Source organism: Malania oleifera, chromosome 12 (assembly GCF_029873635.1).
Source record: "Malania oleifera isolate guangnan ecotype guangnan chromosome 12, ASM2987363v1, whole genome shotgun sequence".
Classification (NCBI taxonomy): domain Eukaryota; kingdom Viridiplantae; phylum Streptophyta; class Magnoliopsida; order Santalales; family Ximeniaceae; genus Malania; species Malania oleifera.
In genome coordinates, this window is record NC_080428.1 from 52,910,808 (window position 1) to 52,918,446 (window position 7,639).

The window sequence follows — 7,639 nt, forward strand, 5'->3', positions numbered from 1 at the left end:
TCCACGGAGTACACACCAAATATTCACTATCGCCGGAAAAATTACAATTCTCTCTCTCTCTCTCTCTCTCTCTCTCTCTCTCTCTCTCTCTCTCTCTCTCTCTCTCTCTCTCTCTCTCTCTCTCTCTCTTCCTCCCTTCTTCCTCTCTGCTCTCTTTGAGCTTTGCGCACTCTATCTGCACTCAATATTACAACTTCCACAACCCTCTATTTATAGGGCTTAGAATTTAAATCACAATTAAAATAAAATCAATCGTGAATGGAAGTTACAACAGAGAGGTAAATGATGGATAAATGCACCGCGTTTCTGACTCAACTCCTAACTTGCAACATGTCCCCAGCTGTGTCTCTTGATTCCATCTATAACAATCTTCCACTTGGAGACAAAGACAATCAGTATCATGAATAAATGATGTACTCAAAATATGTCTTCGGGCATGAAGACCAACTGAAGTTGAATGCAACTTCAGTTTCTCTGTAGTCACCACCTTAGTTAACATATCTGCCGGATTTCTACTACCTTGGATTTTTTCAAGTATCAACACACCGTCCTCTATCAGAGATCTGATGAAGTGGTAACGCAATCTAATATGCTTAGTTTTGGAATGAAATGCTGAGTTCTTTGCCAGATGTATCACACTCTGACTGTCACTGTACAAAACATTCCTATCCTGCTTTAATCCAAGATACGTTAACAAACCCTGAAGCCAAATCATCTCTTTACTGGCTTCTGTTACTACTACATACTCAGCTTCTGTAGTGGATAAAACAACAATCTTCTGTATCTGTGATATCCAACTAACAGCTATTGTGGCAACAGTGAATATACCCGGTGGTGTTTCTGCGATGATCAATCTCACCTGCAAAATCAGCATCTACAAATCCTCGGATTTTCATATCACTTTTGCCGAAACAGAGGCACTTATCAATAGTGCCACGAAGATATCTTAAAATCCACTTTACTGCTTCCTAGTGTGTCTTCCCTAGATTTGACATATACCTACTGACAGCTCCCACTGCTTGGCCAATATCTGGTCTGGTACCAACCATAGCATACATTAGACTTCCAACAGCTGAGGCATATGGAACCTTAGTCATGAAGTCTTTCTCTTCATCTATCTGGGTAGACTGATTCTTTGAGAGTTGAAAATGACCTTCCAATGGTGTATTTACAACATCGATGCTGCTCATGTTGAACCTCTGTAAAACACGGCTGATGTACTTTGACTGAGATAACTGCAACATGCCTTGTTGCTTATCTTTAGAGATCCACAACCCAAGAATCTGTTTTGCAGGACCCAAGTCTTTCATATCAAATTCCTCTGATAGTTGCTTCTTCAATTTCCTGATCACTTCTATATTTGATCCTGCAACTAGCATATCATCGACATATAACAGTAGAATAATATAACTAGCCCTATACCTTTTGAAGTAGCAGCAGTGGTCGGCATTACATTTCTGAAAATTGTTCTTCTGCATACAGCTGTCGAATTTCTTTTACCACTGTCTAAGAACTTGTTTGAGACCATACAAACTCTTTTTCAACTTGCACACAAGATTCTATTTGTCTTTTTCTAAGAAACCTTCTAGTTGTTGCATATAGATTTCCTCATCAAGATCACCATGAAGAAATGTTGTCTTCACATCTAACTATTCAAGATGTAAACCCTCTGAGGCAACAATACTTAGAACAGATCTGATGGTTGTCAGCTTCACAACTGGTGCAAAAATGTCAGTGTAGTCAATTCCTTCCTTTTGCTCAAAGCCTTTAACTACCAACCGAGCCTTGTACCTCCTCGAGCCGTCATGCTCCTCTTTGATTCTATAAACCCATTTGTTGTGAAGAGCCTTCTTACCATTGGGCAACTTAGCTAGTTCCCATGTTTTGTTGGAGTTAAGAGACTTCATCTCATCTTTCATTGCAAGCTCCCACTTGCTCGCATCTCCTGCCTGACATGCTTCAACATAGCATTCAGGTTCTCCTCCATCTGTAAGAAGTAAATAGTTTACATACCTCCTGTTTGGTACGTGCTTCTAAGAAGATCTCCTAAACTTTGGTTTTAGAGTAGGAGGTGGTGGTGCAACAATCTGCTCCACATGTTCCTCTATCTGAGGAATCTCGGTAGTCTATTGAGGATTCTCTGTGTTATGCTGACGTGTCCTTACACCTTTTAAAACATCATCCACATCTACAAAGGTTGTTTCAGACTCTGTAGACTCAGTTGTGTGTCTATCCTTGTACATCACCTTTTCCTTAAAAATCACATCTCTGCTTCTGATCACCTTTTTGTTTTCATCATCCCAAATGTGATATCCAAATTCATCTCCACCATAACCGATGAAAGTGCATTTACGGGATTTCAGATTCAGCTTATTCTTGACGTGATCATCTATATATACAACACAACCAAAAACTTTCAAATGTGAAAGTCTTACCTCTTTGTTACTCCAAACTTCTTCAGGTAGACTAGAGTCCAATGGTACTGAAGGACTTCTATTGATCAAATAAGCTGCTGTGTTGACTGCTTCTGCCCAAAACATCTTTGGCAGGCCTGACTGCATACACATGCTTCTTGCTTTCTCTATCAACGTTCTGTTCATCCGCTCTGCTATGTCGTTGTATTGAGGCGTACCTGACACAGTTCTTTCCATTCTGATACCATGCTCATAGCAGAATTTATTGAACTCAGTGTCAACATACTCTCCACTGTTATCTTTTGTCAGCTTTTTGATTTTCAAACCAATTTCATTTGCTACCATCACTTTCTAAATTCTAAAAGCATAAAAAACATCAAATTTATACTTCAGGAAGTAAACTCATACCTTCCGTGAATGATCATCGATAAATGTGACAAAGTAATGCTTTCCTCCTATAGACGAAATGGTTGTTGGTCCCCATACATCTGAATGGACTAGCTCAAGTCTCTCTTTCTTCGGGGTACTAATATTTGTCTTGAAACTGACTCTCTTCTGTTTCCCAAATATGCAATCTTCATATGTGTCAATCTGCATTGACTGTAAATCACTCAATTTACTCTTTGAGTGCATTACCTTGAGTCCCTTCTCACTCAGGTGTCTGAGTCGTTGATGCCATAAGTTGCTATCATCATTTCCTGTAGCAACTGTAATAGACATACATGTATCAGGAGTTACATAAAGAGAACCTCTTTTCTTACCTCGAGCAATTGTCAATGCACCATTTGAACTCTTCCATTCATCACCCATGAAAGATGTGTTATAGCTTTCATCTGCCAATTGACCGACTGACATCAAATTCTTTCTCAGGTTTGGAATATACCTAACATCTCTCAATTTCCATACTGACCCATTCATTTTGATCTTTATTGTCCCCTTACCGGCAATGTCGCACGGTTGATCATTGCCTATATAAACTTTAACAAAATTACCTGATGTATATCCCTCCAGGAAATCTCTGCTGCAAGTGGCATGGAATGAAGCTTTGAAGTCTAACACCCAAGACTCCTGCTTGCTCTCCAAAAAGCAAATCAACATCTCATCATTTTCAAAAGCAATATTTGCTTCTGTCTCTGCCCTCGTCACGTATTCTTTCTTCTGAGTTCTGTACTAGTTCTTGTAATGACTAGTCTTTCCACAGTTCCAGCACTTAATAACTTTTGTGCTCTAGGAACCTGTGTCATGTGTAGCTCTGGGATTTCTGGATTTAGACCGTCTGGGCCTAGATCTGTCGCGGTTGTTTGATCGTCCATGCCTGTTTCCTCTGCCTCGACTCTCTATGTTCAAGGCTGAACTCGAAGTGGAGCCATGGTTCGACTGCATTCTTATTTTCTCCGTCAAAATCATGCTGACGACCTCATCATATACAAGCTTTGATTTTCTTGCGGAGCTACTAATGGCAGTAACGACACCATTCCAACTTTCAGGAAACTGACTGAAAATCAGTAGGGCCCTAATATCATTATCAAACGTTATCCCGACTGAGGCGAGTTGATCAGACAACTCATTGAAATTATTCAAATGTCTGTTAAAACTTTCCTCTACAGACATGTTCATCATAAATAGTCTTTTCATGAGATGTACCTTGTTTGCGGTTGAAGGCTGCTCGTACATATTAGAGAGCGCATCCATCAAAGACTTGGTGGATGTTATATGCTTCATATTGAACGCCACAGATTTCGACAACGTCATTCTGATGGCTCCGAGGGCTTTTCAATCAAGCAACTCTCACTCGTCCTCATTCATGGATGTTGGCTTACCCTTCAATGGTAAGTGCAATTCCTTCCCAAATAAATAATCTTCTATCTGCATCTTCCAAAAATCGAAATTGTTTCCATTGAACATTTCAATTTTTGAGCTCTTTTCATTTGATATCTTGATTCTCTAATCTAGAGATGAAATTAGCTCAAATGGATAGCACGGTTGGATCCGAAACGATTGAAAACCCTAGAAATGGTTCAAGTTGCTTGAAAAATGGACCCAAAACAACTCCGAAAAACTCAGTCAAAGTTTGGTTAAACCTAGTCAAACTTGGTCAACTCTGCTGACGTGGCACGATGACGTGGCAACGCTGCCGTGGCAGTGCCTACGTGGTAATAGGCCCACCTACTAACGTGGCAGTGGGGTCCGCCTGTTGACGTGGCAGTGGGGTCCACTTGCTGACATGACACCCAGATGGCTGGCGTGGCACTCTTGCGGCGACTGACACAGCAATGCTAATGTGGCCGGGTCTATGCCAACGGGTCAAATTCGATTCTCACGGACCGGGTCTTGGGTTGATCCGGTCTGAGTCAGCATCCGGGTTAGGTCAGGTTCCCTCCAGGTTGGGTTGAGGCTGACCGGGTGAGGACGACGCGTGCAACGTGTGCAGCGCGTGAGGGAGCTAGTCATCGGCGCATAGTCGGCACGTGGATAAGCGTCTTGCTCTAGTAAGGCGTGTAAGGGCATGTGAGCCTTTGTCTAAACTCCGTTCAAGCTCCGGCTTGCACGGTTCTCTTCGTCTCGGCAAGCTGAATGCGATGGTGGCCTCAAAACTTGGTTTTGATCCACTAGACAGAGCTCTGATTTCGGGATCACTTCCAATCTAGCTTTCCTGCTCCAACCGGGCTCTAATACCACTTGTTAAGAACCTATGAGCATCCAGATGAAAGTGACACCAAAGATTTAACGTGGCTCGGTCAATAACGACCTACATTCACGGAGCACACACCAAATATTCACTATCGCCAGAAAAATTACAATTCTCTCTCTCTCTTTCTCTCCCTTCCTCCCTTCTTCCTCTCTGCTTTCTCTGAGCTTTTCACTCTATCTACACTCAATATTACAACTTCCATAGCCCTCTATTTTTAGGGCTTGGAATTTAAATCACAATTAAAATAAAATCAATCGTGAATGGAAGTTACAACAGAGAGGTAAATGGTGGATAAATGCACCGCGTTTCTAACTCAGCTCCTAGCTTGCAACGCATTTCCAACTGTGTCTCTTGGCTCAATCTATAACACTAAGCAAATAAGTTCATCCAAGGAACTAGATAAGGGCATTTCAACTCTGACTAAATCAAAGGAGTTAAGAGGGAATTCAAGGAGCTAAACAAATAACAGCAGTCTCTTTATTTAGAATCAATTCGGTGAACCAGTTCTATATAGATCAACGTACTAAGTGCAAACAAAGGTCCTCGTAAACTAATTAACAGATGATTGGTCCTTATATAAGAATTGTCGTAACAAAAACCCATGAGAAGGAAATAATACTAAATATAAATTAAAAGTAATGCAAGCTAGTTAAGAAACTGTCTCAAAGGTGTATTATTCCTTCCAATAAATGAATCTAAGCAATATGAAATGTGTATGATAGAATACCTTAGGACTTGTTGGGTATCGTTACTATTTTCTATTTTTTATTTTTGTTTATCCACAATGAAGAAACAAATTATAAAAACACATTTGTTTAGGTTGTCAATTTTTTTGTTTCTATTGTCAATTCTCAACTATTTGCTAAAAACTTGAAAACTAGATTTTATGATTTTTAATTGTTTTGAAAAACTGTTGTCAAAAGCTTTAACACCTAGAAATAATATTTTGAATTAAATTATTCATTTTATACACTTTTAAATTAAAATCAAAATTAAATGATCATATGAATTTAAATATATTTAAATAAAAATATACATAAATTTTAAAAAATAATAATAAATCTAATTACAAAATACTTTTACTATTTTTTTCAATTGCCATGTCGAATAAAATTTGTATTGCAAAGTAAATTTTGAAAGTAGAACATGTAGAATAATTATAATAAATTTTATTTTTATTATAGTAATTTTTTAATGTGTATTATTTGTAATTTTAATATTTTGATCATATTTTTATATACTATGTGATTTAAAGATAAAAATGAACATTTTTAAATTATGTTTTTAATATGTATTAACGTTATAAATGTTAATCAACAGATAGCTAATTTTTAGTCTTTAATTTCTATTTTTAGTTTTTAATTTTTCATTTCTCTAATTTTTGACAATCATACGACTCATACTAAACGGCCTCTTAAATTTGAATCTTGAGCTAAGATGGTTTTTGCTTCTTGGAAGAGAGGAAAAAAAATGCAAAGCCAACAAGCTTAATTGCATTAACAAATTGAACTTCATTATTGAGTAGGTGAGCTTTGTGAATTAAAAGCAGACATAATAAGAGACATTGGTACCGCAATGTTCAGCTTCCAAAGGCCTTCAGTTAAAGTGAACTTCTCTTGGAAGATATGGCTCCTTCCTCATTCCCCTTCTCACCCCCACCTCAAGCAAAAACCAAAAAAAAAAAAAAAAAAATAGTCTTCCTAAAAAAATCTAAGAGAAAAATTAAGATGGGATTGTGCGCAAGAGAAAAATCAACAAAATAATTATATTTTTTGGGTCAAAGATCAACATATCTCAGTTAGGGAAAACGAATAGAAAAATCACTTGAATAGTTTATTATAGTGCAAAACCTGGTAATAATAAATTCAAAGACAAAATAATGGATCAAAAATAAATAATCATCAAGTTGTTTATAATTTTTGGGTAGAACACACTCCTCAAATGGAGGAATAGGGATGGGAAAAGCACCTGTGCCGGTTATAGTGCAAAATTTGGTGATGCTTGTATCCATGGTACGATGATGGATCTTGCCTAGAAATTTGTTAAAATTGGGAGAAAAATATTGATTCACACTCATTACAAGGATTATAAGGGTATATATATACATGAGAGAATTTAAAAATGGAAAGTGTATATTTCTCTTAAATGGAAAGTATATATTTTTCTAATACTCCCCCTCAAGTTGGAGCATGGAGATCCGTAATGCCCAACTTGCGTGATAAGTTTTGGAAATGTTCACAACCCAAAGCTTTGGTGAAGATATCGGCAAGTTAATCGTGGGAAGGAATATGCTTAGTGAAGAACAGGTCAGCTCGTAACTTTTCACGAACAATATGACAATCGATTTCTATATGTTTGGTATGTTCGTGGAAAATAGGATTCTGGGCAATGTGAAGAGCCGCTTGGTTGTCACAATATAAGAGCATAGGCTGGGAATGCGGTATGCCAAGATCATTTACAAGAGTTTTGAGCCATGTAAGTTCACAGGTAGTGGAAGCAAGTGCCAAATACTTAGCTTCGGCGGAAGAGCGAG